Raw genomic sequence first — 18,276 nt, 5'->3', positions numbered from 1 at the left:
AAAATTGTGAGGTGCTCAGACACTACAGTTAAGGAGCCATATAAGTACTTAAAAAAGATAATGTCCAGTGCCTGAAAGTAGATCCCTTAAATATTGCGCAGATGTAAATGCAAATCTTTTTTCTCCCATTCTCACCTCTTTCCCTTACTCTCAGCTTCTGAACAGCACTGAATTCACATACTGTATAACCAACAATACAGAGAACTCTGTGAGACACTAGGACCATTCTTGGAGTGAAACAACTAGCCAGATTGCATCTTAGCCTTCATCAGCAGGAGAGAGGTGTGCCACATTGCTGCTATTGAAAATACCAAGGGGGATTAAAATCTCAGATTGCCAAAAACTAAGTCAGAGGTATTAAGAGAATTAGAAAAGAATGTATTCCTTTGACCAGGTAGTTTTTGAAAACGGGCTGGGGGATCTGGATCCCCCCTCCCCCTTGTTTTAGAAAAAGATACAGTATACAATTTCCAAGTTTCAGACTTTGAGCCTGATCTACATTAAGTTGGGAGCACCAACGGGTAAAGGTCCTATCTTTCTATCTGCTTGTAAAACTCCATGCATATGTGTGTTTCTATGGACCAGATCTTGATATTCTTCCGTACGCTGAGCGGCAACCTACACCACTAATAGATCCACTGAAATCATTTATTTGTCCCCACTACCTACAAACTGCACCATTAGTGCATCACTGTTGCATAAGGGTGCCATGTGAATTAGTATCCCAGCATTCAGTAACCTTACAGAATATTGATGTTGTCATAGGATGGCTCCTCCTGCAGCAGAACCAGCATGCCTACCTCAGTGTTCCCTATCAAAGATCCCAGTAACCGCATGATGACTTTTTTGCCATAATAATGCTTCTCCTTGGGCCTGAGTTTAATACCAAAACATACATCAATTAATCCCCAGCAAAAAGTCCGAAACACAGTCAATTTCCCACACCCAGTGGATATAGTCTTTAAAACCTCACTCATCCCAGCAGGCACACCCATGAGCCTCATGGTTGGGAGTCCTTTCATACCATAAGCCAGTGTCTTCTGCCACACTGAGGTTCCATGTTGGTCCTTTTCTGTCCCTCTGCCAGGCCTGCCACTCCAGCCCCAGTCTCTCTGCTGGGAGATCATCCTCACCGGGGAGCATCTCTCACTCCTCCTGGCCCTTTCACAGTTTCCCCGGTCCAACTCTCCAGCATGGAGACATCAGCAGGTAAACCCCTCCACTGCTCCCCCACCTTCAGGCCTTGGCTTCAGCTTTCCGCTTAAATGTCAGCACACAACTCCCTCTGCTGCTCCCCTGCCTTCAGGCTTCTCCCAAGAACCAACTATAGCTTCCTTCCACTCTGGCAGCTCTCACCTGTCCTGTGCCTGACTGACTCAGTCTGTGCTCTGAGGCAACCCTTGCTCACCAGGTCTTTGGCCCTGTAATTCTAAAGACATGGCAGAAATGTGAGGGCCTCCTAATTCAGGGACCTGATTGCACTAAAACCATGCAAAACATTCACACTGGAAAATTAAAGCTATACTTCTAAAGTAACTCTGCAGAGGTGCAAATAAGCTCCAGTAACTCATTCAGTGGGAAAGCAAAATACAGAATCTTAGGTGGTGATAATTTACAAGAGAAAATGTCTTATTTATACAAGTACCAGACATTTTTCACTCTATTTAAATAGCAAATCATAGATAAGCTGAACGGCCAATGGGACAAATTGTGCTCTTGGTAGCATCCCTGCCCCCTCTGTATGAGACTTGACGAGTCTTAGCACCCACTCTTGTCACATACTTAGTATTCTCTGGCCTATGCCTGTGTTTCCTACCATTGACAATATTTATGTAAGTTTTTTTATACTAACTCGAAAGAAGTTATACTATAGTATACTTTCGTAGTATACTATACTACGAAAGAAAAAAACTACAAAAAATCAATAACTAGGTCCCAAAAAACTTTTTTTTTAAAAAAAAGGCTATTTAGAAACACTGACATCCCTTTTCTAAGTAGTCTGTTTTTTCCTGAATGATTGAACTTCCTTGGCTGGCAAGGAGCAATGCAATTGCCTATTGCAAACACCTGTGTCATCAGTGTTTGAAAGAAAATGTGGGGGGCGAGGGAGGATTTCTGTGCCTCGGGTGCAATGGTACTTATTCATTTCCATATCAGGTACCCCTCTTCCATATCAAGACCACCTTTCCATCTAGCCCGGCCCCACCTTGTAACATGGTCACGGTGGGATGGCTATGGTCTCCTGACAGCTGTTAGCCAATCCTGCCCTCCCCCACAGCTGAGAATCTGTGTTCTAGTGGAGTCCAATGCCATTTTCTCATTAGTGTGATGCAGCCTCTGATTAATTTTTATCTTTGTTTCATAAGAATATGTTTGAAGGGCAAACTTTTTTGCTCTTTGGAATTCAGCAAACTGGCAAATGCTTTCAGAAACATTCTTAACCTACGCTAGGCCTACCCACAAGGGGCTCTTCCATATGTGTCATTGTATTTGAACACTAAATTATAGGGTGTGTAAGAATTAGAGGGCCACATCCTTAGCTGGTGTATTGTGAATAACCCCATTAACTTCAGTGGAGCTAAATGCATCCAATGAAGTGAGCTGTAGCTCACGAAAGCTTATGCTCAAATAAATTTGTTAGTCTCTAAGGTGCCACAAGTCCTCCTTTTCTTTTTGCGGATACAGACTAACATGGCTGCTACTCTGAAACCAGTGGAGTTATGCTGATTCATACCAGTTGAGGATCTACCCCAGAGTAACTAACTTTTTCAGTATATCAGCCAAATCCTTGAATCAGTTGTTTTCATGACCTAGAGTCTCCTGGACCTGTGCTGTGGGCCAGTCCTGAAGGAAAGCCCCATTCTTCTGAGGGGCCATGTGATAGATCTGTGGATCTGCTCAGAGCTAATTGTTATTCTTAGCAGGCAGAGGGAAAGGGAGGGGCTGTTTTTGTGACTGGCAGGTGGGGAGAGAGGAAGAGAGGGGACATGCTGTGGAATGTTGGGATGAAGGGTGCACCTTCCCCACTGCTCAAAAACATGGCTGTGTGGCTAATCACACGACTCCCTCAGGGGAACCTGCGGAGATACCGCCACAAAGGAGAACTCAACATTACAAAAACAACCAAACAAAAACGGTATAGGGCTAAAATGAGGGGCTCTTTAAATTCTCACTTGCAAGGTACACTATCGAAAAGCATGTACACAAGCTCAAACTCCAGTTCTGCTGGAGACAGCTGTGAATTGGAAGAGCATTCAAAATCTTGGTGTGCAAGGAAGCACATCAGGTCTCTCCCTCCACCATCACTTGGGTTCAGAGCTCCAGACCAGGAGTGCTACATGGTCATAATGTTAATAGGTTAAATAAACATTCTAATAACGAATTGTAGCTTTTCAAACAGCTTTATGCAAGGCAACTGTGCAACCATAGAGACATGTCTCATGCTTGGTTAGCTCTCACCTATGACCACAGTCTGCCCTGGTGCTAGTAAAGCTGGACACATGGCTAAACACATTAAAAGCAAGCAAGAATATAAATGGCTTTGGGGGATAAAATTCGTGGAAATCCTTCCACTATTCTATTGTGATAGTAAATCGAAATGAAGCTGCTGTTTTCAGAAGTACCACAAGAGGGTAATAATAGGCAGAAAACAGTGCTAACTTGATGCTGGAATGATATCCATAGGTGTCAGGCAGTGCTTGTCTTGTGTCTTGCTTTAGAGTAATGGCTGGACCTTTGTTACACTGTTTTAAAGCAGATTGTTATCCACTTGATTTCTCCCCCATAGTGGTGCATGCTTCTTCACACTACCTGGAAATGCAAAGATGACCTTTATGGTTCATCTCTGCTTTGGGCACATCTCTTTGTTTTGGGGCTACAAGTATTTTTCTCCTGGCACCTATGCCCTGCTGTCAACTACATCATCAGTCAACTTCTGTACAGATATAGTGCACCGGTCCCTGTGGCAGCCCGGCACCCTCATTGCACTCATACTTCTACTGGGTCTCCTTTGAGAACCCATTAAAATAATTGATTTAGTGAGTAGAGCTGTAAAGACTTTTCAACCAATTTCTTCAAGAATGGAGTCCGAGGCATCTTCCTAAACCCATCTCACATTGGGCAGCCCATTGCACTGCCCAGAGTAACTAGCTTTTAAAAGCTAATGTGAATGCTTTAGTTCTTTCAGAGGACAACTGGTACTGTTAGATACTCTGGAGGTTAGTGTTGTGCAAGGAGCTGGATCCTTGATTCTCAGGCCTCACTCAGCCCTGACAATGTAAAGCTGCTGGCAGGTCCCTCTGCCAATGCAAAATTGCCATGGTGGATCACAGCTCTGACACTTCTCCCTGCTCTAGGAAGGGGAGAGTCAGAAGTTCAGGGCCCAGAGTGGAACATCTGCACCAACAGGGAGTTCACCTCTGACAATCAGTTGCAGCCACTTTTCTAGACCAGTGATTCTCAGCCAGGGGTAAGTTTACCCCTGGGGGTATGCAGAGATCTTCCAGAGGATCCATCAACTCATCTAGATAGTTGCCTAGTTTTACACCAGGCTATATAAAAAGCACTACTGAAGTCAGTACAAACCTAAATTTCATACAGACAGTGACTTATTTATATTGCTTTATATATTATACACTGAAATGTAAAAGCGGCAAAGAGTCCTGTGGCACCTTATAACAGACGTATTGGAGCATAAGCTTTCGTGGGTGAATACCCACTTCTGTAGATGCATGTCATGTCATGAAATGTAAGTACAATATTTATATTCCAATTGATTTATTTTATTATTATATAATAAAAATGAGAAAGTAAGCAATTTTTCAGTAATAGTGTGCTGTGATACTTTTGTACATTTATGTCTGATTTTTGTAAGTAAGTTTTTAAGTGACATGAAACTTGGGGGTATGAAAGACAAATCAGACTCCTGAAAGGGGTACAGTAGTCTGGAAAGATTGCGAGCCATTCATCTAGAATAACTCAAAGGGGCTGGAAATTGATTAAAGAACCTGCCCCATAGAATTCAAATATAATGATAAATAAATGTTGAATTTATATGGCACTTTTTATTTCATAGAATCAAAATTAGCAGCTAAAATAATATACGGACTCTATGTGGTCCACCTCACACACGCCACTGAAATTCAGCAAATCCTGGGGTGAAAAATAGCAACTGCTTAACAGCAAGCAATAACCGGGCCTGTGAGTTTTGGATAGGATGTGAAGAGGAATTCAGCATCCAGTTGAAAATATAGAGGTGCTCTGCATGTGGAAGGTCCCTGGCATGTGCAGATATCTGGGGGATGATTGGAACTTTTTGCTCAGGATCTTCCACCCTCTAGGAGAACTGAAACGGTGTATAGAGTCTTTTCCTTTTGTGCATAATGCTGTGATCTTGGTCTGTCCTTCTGGAAGGGAAGAACTATTGAGTAAAGTCTTTAATCAAGGGGTTTTATTGGGAAAGAAGTGCGTTTAGCAATAAATCTGTTTATAAATATCTGCCAAAATATCATTCATGCCCAGGCTCCACACTAACTGTGAGAAATACTGTTTCTCTCTGTTTTTGATATCACAATGGCACTGACATCAGTAGGCTCTGGGGTTGGCAAAGACCGAAACCAAAAAAAAAATGGCATAGAGTCCTCTATCTCTGGGGGACTTGTTTGTATGCTCTTTAGGTTATGAAGGTGAGAGAAACTCTTAACTAAAACTATTGCATAATGACAGATTTCAGAGTAGTAGCCATGTTAGTCTGGATCCGCAAAAAGAAAAGGAGGACTTGTGGCACCTTAGAGACTAACAAATTTATTTGAGCGTAAGCTTTCATGAGCTACAGCTCATTTCATCGGATGCATCCATCGGGGAAGGGGGGGGCCTTCCTGCAGAATGACCAGTAGCTATGACCCAGGCCCCATGCATCCTGGATCCTCAAAAAGAAAAGGAGGACTTGTGGCACCTTAGAGACTAACAAATTTATTTGAGCACAAGCTTTCATGAGCTACAGCTCATTTCATTGGATGCATTCCATTGGGGAAGGGGGGGGGGCTCTCCTGCAGAATGACCAGTGGTTATGACCCAGGCCCCATGCATCGTGCCATCTGCAGGAAGCCTCCTCATTGGCGGCAGGATCCTGGGGCTCCACAGTAGTGGTGCTGGCAGCGTCTCCCCAGTGGCCCTGGGGCTGCTCCCCAGCCTGTCACCAACTTGTGAGCAGAGCACCAGGGGGTCAGGGCAAGGGGAGGTGCCCTTGAGGGGGGATCCAGTGCAGAGGGGTGGCTCTGTGCCCCACTGCACACTTCACTTCATCGGATGCATCCGATGAAGTGAGCTGTAGCTCATGAAAGCTTATGCTCAAATAAATTTGTTAGTCTCTAAGGTGCTACAAGTCCTCCTTTTCTTTTAACTAAAGCTGTAACACAAGGGGGCACCATGCTTACATTGCCTGAAACAATAGCCATTATTTGTGTTTCTGCTCTGTTAACATGGTATGTTAGCGATGTACTTCTTTCTCCTTGTTCATAAAAGGTCCAATTCCCTCTGATTTCAGTGGGAGTCTCTTCGTTTACTTGAATGGGAGATGAATCAGGGACAAAGAAAACATCTTGTCCAAGCAAAATTTGCCTCTTATGTTTGCTCCTTATTTTGTATTTTCATATCAGGGGTTTTGATGCACAAAAGAGGATCCAGAGCACTTGGACCCATCTCTGGTTCCTTAAGCTGTTTTGTTCTGTTATCCTTTTTAAAGTCCTGTGACTTTTGTGGTACCATCATGTGTATTGAGATGTTTACTTTCACAGCAGCCTTGTGTCTCTGCAGGGTTAGCTCTTGGTTATTGTGACAGGGTGCTAAGAAGAAAACTGCTTAGCCAACCCTCTGTCACTCCAGCTCCAATTTAGGGAGGTGAATTGTAGCTGGGTACCCCACCTGCCCCTGACGGGGGAAGCTTGAACAGCTGCTGCCTCATCAGGCTGGGGCTGAATAAGAGCAGCAGGGGAAGGAAGCCAGGGGGGAGCTGGAAAGCTGCAGTAGGGGAAGGGCAGTAAGGAGAGTGCGAGTGCGAGTGCGTGCGCGCACGCCCTCTCTCTCCTGCCAGGGGACTGTAAGAAGGGGATTACATGTGTGGTGGAAAGGTGATGGGAGTACAGCCTGTAAATAAAAGCGCCAGGTGGGCACTGCACCAGCAGGTCTCTGTGGGACTTTCTCAGCCCAGTGGGGGCAGGAGTCAGGAGGGCCCTGCAGGAACCCCGTTACAGTTATCAACAGTGAAGAAAGTTTCTCTCTCTGATCTTTAATCTGTGGTTTCAGTGAAAACAGGGTTGAGTCCTAAATCTGCATCACTACACCCAAAAGAATCTCAGTTTTTATGGAGCAAGTTCTTGTCTAAGGTATGTTGGTGGATCTAGATTCTGTTTACCCTATGTGCACTGATCTGCCATTGATAACACTCTGTAGGGAAAGAAGAGTATCACAGCTGTGGATCTGGAGAATCTTGCCCTCTCTCTCTCTCTCTCTCTCTCTCTCTCTCTCTCTCTGCAATTGTACACAAGGTGCCCAAATTCCCAGACAGAGTTAACATTGGGAACTCCCTTCTTCCAGCCAGAAACAAAGCCCAGGTAAATGGAAATAAGAACATAAGAATGACCATACTGGGTCAGACCGAAGGTCCATCCAGCCCAGTATCCTATCTACTAACAGTGGCCAATGCCAAGTGCCCCAGAGGGAGTGAACTTAACAGGTAATGATCAAGTGATCTCTCTCCTGCCATCCATCTCCACCCTCTGGCAAACAGAGGCTAGGGACCATGAAATAATGTGTGGCCTAAAAATATCATCCTTCAGGTTTGCAGACAACAGACACTTCAGTGTTTGAAAACAAAAATCCAGAAGAATGGACGCAAACTCCATTTTTGTGATGTGTCAATTGCTACCCTCACATGGTAGCCCAAAATAAAGAAAAAAGAACCTATACAATGAGAATATTGGACTGTGGAAATGACCAGACAGTGCCCCAAAGACTTAAAGGACATAAAAATTTCGTAGTACAAATGGGTCTAATTCAAACAACCCAACATTTTACAGAAGTAGGATCCAAACTTCATGGCTGTCCCCATTTCTACATTGGCCAGGTACCCCTGAAACGAGAGAAAGTTTGGATCAGGAGTCACACTTTAAGGGGTCATGCCTGTCTCTATTACATACAGTCTGCAAGTAACATAGAGGTACCTGTCTTTTATCCAACACAATTGTCCTTTCTGTCTGTAAAACAATGGTCCTATACCTATCAGCTTTATTAACAATATTATATATATATCTATTTTTGTAGGTGAGAAGTAAAGACACAGAGGTAACATGAAATGTACTGTAAGGGGGTTTTATGAATTGTCATATCTCTAAGGGCAGCTAATCATCAACAGGAGCCCTTACCTGGTGTCCCTTTGCTTCGGTGGCAGTGGGTTTCAACAGCCTGAGTTCTTAGCCATTAACTGGGGTGCCTCCACCGGATTGTTTAGGGTAGTCAGGAACCTTTAGTTCCCTATGTGGTTTCGACTATTCTGACCCGATGCTTATTCATATGATTAGCCTGATACCTCATACATATACTCTTCTGACACCTCCATAACAGATAAACCAACAATCAAGGCATACTTTCATGAGTACACTGATTCCACGTGAACCTTCATGAGTTATTGCAGGCCTGAAGGTGCTTGAGTGCAAAAAGGTGATGAGGGTGTCAGTTTGTCCAGGGGCCTAACCTCTCTGTTGCAGCAATAGGCATTATAGTGGAAAAGTTCCCGCAAGGTAAGAGGCCTCTTCAGTGTTTGTAAGTCCAGTGGCTCTCTCCCAGAGTACATTGGCAAACCCCTTTCACAGCAAAATAAACAACCTCTCAGGCAGGCTGAGACAATTGGGGATTGCCTGCACTCCCTGAGGCAGAGCCATCCTCCTCTCATCCTTCCATCCAACTGGCTTAGTCAGCCTTCCGTCCCCTAGAGTTCACCCAATCACCAGGCTCAGCGCCCCCCCCCCCACCCTCTTTATTGGAGAGGTGAGCACGCTCTAGTCTTTCCCTTCTTTGATAAGTGTCCCTTTAGCTCAGGGGTTATCAAACTGGGGGTTGGGACCAATGTTCCCTCTAATTTTTGATAGGCCATGTGTGCAAAAAATTTCTTCTGTGCAAATTGTTGTACTTCTGTGCAAATTTCTGTGTGCATGGTGTTTCGCCATGTGCGTGGGGTTTAGGATCTGTGTGCGTGCGCACACACACACAGCTTAGAGGGAACAGTGGTTGGGATGCCTCGGGGGGTCACGAAGTTATTACATGATGGGTTGCGAGCTGTCAGCCTTCACCCCAAACCCTGCTTTGCCTCCAGCATTTATACTGGTGTTAAATATACAAAAAAGTGGTTTTAATTTATAAGGGGAGGGTCGCACTCAGAGACTTGCTATGTGAAAGGAATCAGCAGTACAAAAGTTTGAGAACCACTGCTTTTAGCTATTGCATTTCAGGTGTGCATGCACCTCTCAAGCCCTCGATGGGAAATTTTCAGTGTAGCTAATTAGTTCATGTTATGATTCATTTACAGTGTGTAGTGTGATGGTATGATTAACTCATTTGCCAGGGGTGGCCAGACTGCAGCCTGTGAGCCTCATGAGGCTCTTTTACAGTGAAAGTGTGGCTCATGGAGCCCTTCCCCCACATTCTCCGCCAACCAGATTGTGGGGGAGAGGTTCTGGGCTTCTGCCCTGTGGCAGGGTGGTGGGGGTAGGACCTTCTGCCAGAGATAACTGGTGCCTGCTGAGAGTGGGCGACACAATTTAAAGGTTCATTTCCCCTCTGCCCCCAACAGTTTGAGTCATACCCCCATAGGCACACACACCCTCTTACCCTCAGTGGCCCTGCCCTGCAACTCCTCGATGTTAGCTCCTTGTGGATAGGCAGCGGCAAAGACCTGGGAGCAGCAGGGAGGGGCCACAGCTTTAGCTCCGTGGGGAGTGGCAGCAGCAAAAGCAGTGGTTCTCCCTGCAGCTCCCAGGTCTTTGCTGCTGCTGCCTGTCCCCACGGCCATAGCTCCCAGCTTGCTGGCTCCAGGGAGGGGAGGGGGCCTGGTGGCACCATGTGACCAAATGAGGCCAGCAAACCATGGCAAAAATCTGGGGGGCACGTGACGACACCCCCCCGTTGCTTCCGGCTTCTGCCTAGCTGGGAGAGGGGTGTCTTGAGACTTCAGCCCCACGGGATGCTCCTGCTGGGGCTTGGGGCTTTGGCCCCATGGGGCGTGCCCTGGTTCTCGAACTTCTGAAGATTGTTGTATGCGGCTTAGAAAGTTTGGCCACTCCTGTCAATGCTATGTCATATATAATAATTGTATGCTAAATAGATCTAAATTGTAGGATTATAGAAGTATAAGATTGATAAGTATTTAGAAGTGATAAGTATGGATTAGGTATCTAAGTAAAGCAGGGCTGAAACACAAGACATACAGGCTCAGGCCTGTAAAATGTCAGCTTAGCTATATTAGGCCATAGGCCTAAGGCATGCTTGACATAAGTAAGTGACCAATGAGTAACCCAATGCCACAAGATCATGAGGAGAATGTGCTAACAAGTGACATTACAAAACACTGACTGCAATGTACAGTTCAAGATCATGGGATACCCTATTGTAGCATTTTTCTAAAACATGTCCTGACCACAGGGTACATGTTGTGCATAGATGCTAATGAGAATAAAAGGAACTATAAACAACCTATGAAAAATGTGGCACCCCAGTATTCTTGGAGGGCACAATACAGATAAGGAAAAAGAGAGTGACACCTTCATGCATATGCACAGAGTGTATCACAATCACATGATAAAAAGAGGGTGCCTGCATTGGATAAAATGAGTTACCTTAGGGAAAATTCATTCAGGAACCATTCCTCTGTTGATCAATTGGTGAGGAGTCCATCAGATCCTAAGAATATGTTTGAGGATGTATACTTGTAATTTGTCCATGGGTAATTGTAAGATTTATATAAGCTTGGAAATCATAACTTTGCTTGTGACTTTAATAAAATTCATAAGGCAGACTAGACATTGTATTTACATAGATACATAGATATTAAGGTCAGAAGGGACCATTATGATTATATAGTCTGACCTCCTGCACAACGCAGGCCACAGAATTTCACCCACCCATTCCTGCGATAAACCTCTCACCTATGTCTGAGCTATTGAAGTCCTCAAATCGTGGTTTAAAGACTTCAAGGAGCAGAGAATCGTCCATCAAGTGACCCGTGCCCCATGCTACAGAGGAAGGCGAAAAACCTCCAGGGCCTCTTCCAATCTGCCCTGGAGGAAAATTCCTTCCCGACCCCAAATATGGTGATCAGCTAAACCCTGAGCATATGGGCAAGATTCACCAGCCAGATGTGTGTGTTATTTTCCTCGGTCTTCATGCGTTCCTAGAGGCTCTAAATCTGAAATAAATGGCTGTAGCCACCAGGGCCGAATCCACGGTGGTGTAATACAATATTACAAAATTCAGTTTACATAAAATAGTAGGCTACATTAGTTAACAGTGTCCATTCAGCCCGCACATGCGTCCAGTGCCTTCTCATGCCAGATACATGAAACTGTAAAAGGATACACAGGTTCCTTCTCAACCACCTCCGCCTGAGACAGAGTCCTAGCATGTCTGCCTTGAGCATGCTTCAGGTTTTCTAATATATCTGTAGTGGTTAAGTTAGTTGTTAGTACAGCTATAATTAAGGGCCAACCAAATTTGCAGCTGTGAAAAATGCATCCCAGACTGTGAAATCTGGTCTCCCCTGTTAAATCTGGTCTTTTGTGTATGGCATTGGTGCGATGGTCTTCCCATCTGATACAGAGAATCTTCCTAAGGCAAGGCTTCCTAAGGCAGTGTTGGCACCACTCCAGACGCTTAAGATGGCTTCAGTATGTCACCCCATGTCTCACACTGATAAAGAAGAGTGGGGAAGACTACTGCATTGTAGACCAGGATCTTAGTTTCCATCCGCAGATCTCTGTCAATAAAGACATGATGGAGCAACTTTATGAAGGATACGCTGGCACAACAGATCCTATGTTCAATCTCAACATCAAGATTGGAGAGTTGACTACTAAGGCATGGGAAATGCTCAATGTTTTTCAGGGGGTCACCACTGATGACAATTTGTGGGAGAATTGGGGAAACTTGTGCTGGGGCAGGCTGGTGGAGCACCTTAGTTTTACCAAAGTTGAGGGAAAGTCCCAGGCTATGATAGGCACCTGAGAAGAGATCTAGGGTGGATTGCAAGTCAACCTTGCGTATGTGAGGATAGCATAGTCGTTAGCATAGTGAAGGTCGGTAATAACAGTCCTGGTGACCTTAGTTTTAGAATGAAGATGTTGCAGATTGAAGAGCTGGCTGTCCATGCAATACTCAATCCCAATTCCAGAAGAAAGGCAGTCATGAATAAGAATCAAGATTACAGCAAGATAAAGAGAAAAAAGGGTTGGGGCAATAACACAGCCCTGTTTAACACCAGTACGGATGGTGAATGGGTCCATCTCCAACTCATTACAGAGGACATTGGCGGTCATCCTATCACGAAATAGCCTGAGAACATGTATGAACTTCAATGGACAACCGAACCTGGACAGCACCTTCCATAATGCTTCACGATTCATGGAATCAAAGGTCTTAAGTCAATAAATGCCATAAACAATGGCTGGTGTTGTTTTTCTACACTTCTCTTGAATCTGTTGTGCAACAAAAATCATGTCGGTGGTGCCCTGAGATGGTCTGACACCACATTGGAATTCCAGAAGGATGTCTTTGGCAAGAGGGAGGAGACTGTTAAAGGATATGAGCAAGGATTTACCCAGCAATGGAGAGAAGGGCAATGCCTCAGTAATTCCAACACATTGACTTGTCCCCTTTCTTAAAAATGGTCACAATATTGGCATTCTTTAGATTGGGTGAAATTTCCTCAGTAACCCAAATTTTAACAAGAAGTTGATGAAGTTTTTGCATGAGTGCTATTCCACCAGCTTTGAAGACCTCCACAGGAATGCCATCTTTGTCTGGCACCTTATTGTTTCTAGACTGACTGATGGCTTGCCAAACTTCATCAGAAGATGGGGCAGAGGAGATCAGCTAGAGGTTCAGCTACTGGATGCTGAGGAATGGACTCAATGGTGGCAGCTGAGACTTCAGATTTGTGGTTCAATAGAGTCTCGAAATTCTCCTTCCAACATTGCTTGAGGGCCATATTCCCCTTAAGAGGGGTGGAGTTGTCCTGGGATTGCAGAGGAATTGTGTTGTTTGAACTTGGCCTGTAGATGGCTTTCGTTTCTTGAAAAAGGCTTCTCATGTCATGTTGATCAGTGAAACTCTGAATCTTTGCTTGCCACCACTGATTCTTGATGTCACACAGCCTTCTTTGAACCACACTTTAAGCCAATGATAAGTCTTGTTTTTGCTGATTAGAGGGTTCATTTTGCCAAGTGCAAAATGCTCTTCTCTTCTGATGAATAAGTGCTAGGATTTCCTTGTTCTCATCAAACCAGTGCTAATGGTGGTGAGTGGAACATCCAATCAATTCAGCACATGCCTTGTGAATAATGGTCTTGAACTCTTCCCAATATGTTTGGATGTCACTGATGTTATCAGGTAGGTCAGAGAGCCTCTCAATCAAGCATTGCTGAAGAGTCTTGCGACTAGTGTGGTTTTGAAGTGCTTTGATGTTAAATCTCTTTCTCATTCCTTTTGGTTGTTTATGGTGTTATGGTGCAAGCTTCATGTTCATGATTGATCTGACTAAACAATGATCTGTCCAGCAGTCATCTGTACCTCTCATAGCTCGTGTAATATGGACATCAGTATGATCATGGGCTCTGACAATGACATAGTCAAGAAGATGCCAGAGTTTGGAACTTGGGTGTTTTTTGTCCCTCTGTCTAAAGATGGTATTTGTGATAAGCAAATCATGCTCCACACATTTGCTAAGGAGAAGAAAGCCCTTCTTTCCCAATGGTTCCTCTCCAGAGTTCAGGATGTCACCTAACTCTTCAATTGAAGTCACCCATGAGGATAGGCTTGTCTTCCTTGGCTGTGGCAGTGAGAACTGAATCAAGAGCTCAGTAGAACTGTTCCTTGTTGTCTTCGTGACAGTCAAGTATAGGACTATGGCATACTGATTTTTACTAAGCTTAAGACGAAGAGTCATGAGATGTTTATAATACCCATAGGGAGTTCTAAAAGCTGCTTAGCAATCGTGTTCTTGATGGCAAAACTAACCTCATAAATATGCCTCTCTTCAGATGGCTTTCTTTTCCAAAAGAAGGTATAGCCACCTCCATCTTCTTTCAGGTGGCCTTCATCTGCCCGATGGGTCTCATTTAGGGAAGCAGTATCAATGGCATATCTTGCAAATTCTCTAGCTGTTATGGCAGTTTTTCTTTCAGGACAGTCACTGTTTGGGAAACCCATGAGAATGTGAACATTTCAAGTGGCAAACTTAATTATTTTGCTTTGCATTTTTTGAATGTAGGTAGAGTGATCCCATTGGACACAGCCATTCAGCTGGAGGGAGCATTCAGACAGCCTTTGTTTGTTTAGGGCACCTTTTCTATATCCTTCCCCATTCAGGGTGAGCAGAGGGATCCTGAAAAGGACTGCTCAGTTGTGGCAGCAGCTGCTGAAATTGCACTTCTGTCTCACAAGTCCAAGCGCAAGATGACTGACACACGACTGCTGCCTGTGTGCAGATTTGTGACTAGGGACTCCCAGAGATCACTGCTCCTGTCCCCACCACCACTCATCCATTGCCGCAGGACTTTGTTAGTGGGAAATGTTAACACCTTTGTAGAGGCCTGCATGTGAAATCTTTTAATGTGGGGGAGCCAGTGCGGAGGCAGCAAACTCAAGAAATTGACAGGAAGGAGCCGTGGACCAGAGACAGCGGAGTCCAAGACAATCGGAAGTGTCTGTTCTACTGCAGCCCTAATCTGCCTTCACAGTCGCAGAGAACTAACAATACACTGTTGTGCTGTTGGAGTCTTGAGAAGTTCGGACTGTGCTTCGTCTGGAACCTCACCTCAGAATTGTTCACCACGGGTGACCCTACCAGGAGTACAAGACTCTGGATGACAAGCCTCTCCACCACAACAAGGTAGTGATCCAAGGAGAGGCCTAAGGGCCCTAGACACCATTTGACCCTCCTCTCCACTGTTTAAGTACAAAACTGATTGACTCAATTAGGAGTCTTTTTTTGTGGCTCATTAGAGCTGAAATCACGGATAGCCAGGTTTAAGTTCTAAGCCTCCCGCAAGAATCAGTATTATCGCCAGTGTTGTTCAACTTATATTCAAATGACCTACCTTATACTGGGTCTTTCAAGTTTGTTTATGCGGACAACATATGCCTCAGCATATGATACCAGGTGCAGGTAAGACTGTGTCTAGTGTATTCCACTTACATCATGCATAAGTGGGCAGAGAGCTGAACGCAGTTCTCAATGGTCAGTGAATAAAGCATGATTCACACCCAGTCTGTCTAGGCATCACGTTGGATAGAACTCTTACCTATCATGACCATCTTATAAAGACTGCGACTAAGGTCAAAATATGCTACCACCTGCTTGGAAAACTGACTGGAACGACAACAGGGGGTGCAAATGCCCAAACATAAAGCACTTCATCGTTGGCACTTTATTAGTCAGCTGCGGAGTATTGTGCTTCAATATGGGCTCGCTTGTCTCACACAGAGATGATCAACGTACAACTTAATTCCACCACGCATATTATTTCAGGGACACTTAAATCTACTGCTCTTCCACGGTTCTCTGGTTACTGGTTCTCTGCAGTAGTGCTCTGCCCAGTGTTCGCAGAGAGGAAATCGTAGCAAACCTTGTGAAAAAATTGCATGATATGCCACATCTACCATTAATTAAAGACTTGTTCGATCCACCACATGGTCGTCTGTCCTCACGTTGCCCACTGGATAAGTTTACCAGTCAGAGAACACTTCAATCTCTTTGGTCACTCGATTACAGACCTAAAAGTGGCAATTCTTCAACAAAAAAAACTTCAAAAACAGATTCCAACGAGAGACTGCTGAATTGGAATAAATTTGCAAACTGGATACAATTAACTTAGGCTTGCATAAAGACTGGGAGTGGATGGATCATTACACAAAGTAAAACTATTTCCCCATGTTTATTTCTCCCCCCTTTCCCCCCCACTGTTCCTCACATGTTTTTGTCAACTGCTGGAAATGGCCCACCTTGATTATCACTACAAAAGGTTCCCCCACACACACACTCTCCTGCTGGTAATAGCTCACCTTACCTGATCACTCTTGTTACAGTGTGTATGGTAACACCCATTGTTTCATGTTCTCTGTGTATATAAAATCTCCCCACTGTATTTTCCACTACATGCATCTGATGAAGTGAGCTGTAGCTCCCGAAAGCTTATGATCAAATAAATGTGTTAGTCTCTAAGGTGCCACAAATCCTCCTTTTCTTTTTGCAGATACAGACTGACACGGTTGCTACTCTGAAACCTTTACTAGGTGATGGATTTATGGTAGAGGACACATGGCAAGCTTCATGCTCTGCAGAGAAAGTGACAAATAATTATCTTGTCTTGGACCCCACTCAGTGTCAACCTGGGTTTGATTTACCACAAAGGCAAGGGAGCCTTCTGAACCAGGTTCATACTGGACATGGAATTTGTGCTGCAGCAGAAATTCAGTGGCATTTTAGAGACAGTCCACTATGTCATTGTGGGTAGCCACAAACAATGACACATCTTGTTGAGGACTGCAAAATGACTCAACTTTCTGGAGGTGTTCGTGCTTTGAACATCATTGATAAGAATGCCGTGGCTTGAGTTGACTGGATTACATATGCCAAATTGTAAGTGCTAAGCTTTAGGGCCTGGCTACACTTGCAAGTTAGAGCACATTAAATCAGCCCCAAGCGCCCTAACTCCTGAGGTGTCCGCACTGGCAAGACACTTAGAGCACCTGGACTCTGCAGCTGGAGCACACCTGATAATTCACCTCCATGAGAAGCATAGATCTTGCTGCGCCCTGGCTGAAATACCTGGGTGTCAGCGTGGACGACATGTTCCATTATTTCACTGTGATTGGCCTCCGGAAACGTCCCATAATCCCTTGAAGTCAAGTGGCCACTCTGATCATTGTTTTGAACTCGGCTGCAGGCATGTGGATATCCCCTTTCAAAGCTCCATTTCTGACATCCAGCATGCTTATCTGCTCCGGGACACAAAGCAAACCATTACTGTGGAATGCTGCTGCTGCAGAGGCAAGGGTGTGTGTGTGTGAGAGAGAGAGAGAGGCGGGTCGGTGGTGGTGGGGGCTGATGTTGGGGTTTCCCCCAGCCACTATCTGAACTTACAAGACATCATGCTGACACACTCTCTGCCCCCCAAAACACACTGTTTCTCCCCCCACATACACACAACACACTCCCCCACACTCCATGCTGCAGCCAGTTTCATACTGGGATAACTACCACAATGCACTGCTCTCTGTGGCGTTGCAAGAGCTGCTAATGTGGCCATGCCATTGCCCTTGCAGCTGACAGTGTAAACACACAGCAGAGCTTTCCATGCTGCTGTCTCCGAGGGCTGGTTTAACTCCCAGCGCTCTACATCTGCAAGTGTAGCCATAGCCTTAGACCTCTTTATGGGGCAGTTCCTCTAGTGAAAAAGACTGCCCAGCCTGAACTAGCAGTGAGGCTCCCCCACCACCAACTTAAATTATTTAGAGTTGTGTGAAGTGGTGGGACCTCAGGACATCCGGACCTAGAGGATGCAGCAGAGAGGGCAGTGGCAATGTGAACGGCTGACGGCAGAGCAGCAAGCCATGGAGCAACTGGCTTGGCAGCAGTAGCTGAGGCATTCCTTGATGCCTCCCTCCTCCCCCCCAGGGTGAGAGGTGAATGCACCTCTGAACTCTGGGTTGTTGCTGACCAAGGACAACAACTGTGACTGGAGTGCAGTGGAGGGAGAAGGGAATGGCATGTTAAATGCATATTTGTTTGTTGGCATTTCACACCACAAGGTGAGAGACCGCAGAAAAGGACACTGGCAGTGTACTCTAGGATGGGTGTTTTGTTCATGGTCATATATTTTCAGATCATGCTTGTGGTGGTTTCCCAAATTAATGCTGGGTTCCTTTCCCCTTTTATTAAAAGTTTTCTTTTCCTACACAGACTCTGTGCTTGCCAGAGGGGAAGTATTGCCTCTTTGAGACACCCAGGGG

This window comes from Dermochelys coriacea, chromosome 4, assembly GCF_009764565.3.
Source record: "Dermochelys coriacea isolate rDerCor1 chromosome 4, rDerCor1.pri.v4, whole genome shotgun sequence".
Classification (NCBI taxonomy): Eukaryota; Metazoa; Chordata; order Testudines; family Dermochelyidae; genus Dermochelys; species Dermochelys coriacea.
The sequence above is the reverse complement of the archived record's forward strand: the minus strand, read 5'-3'. Positions refer to the sequence as shown.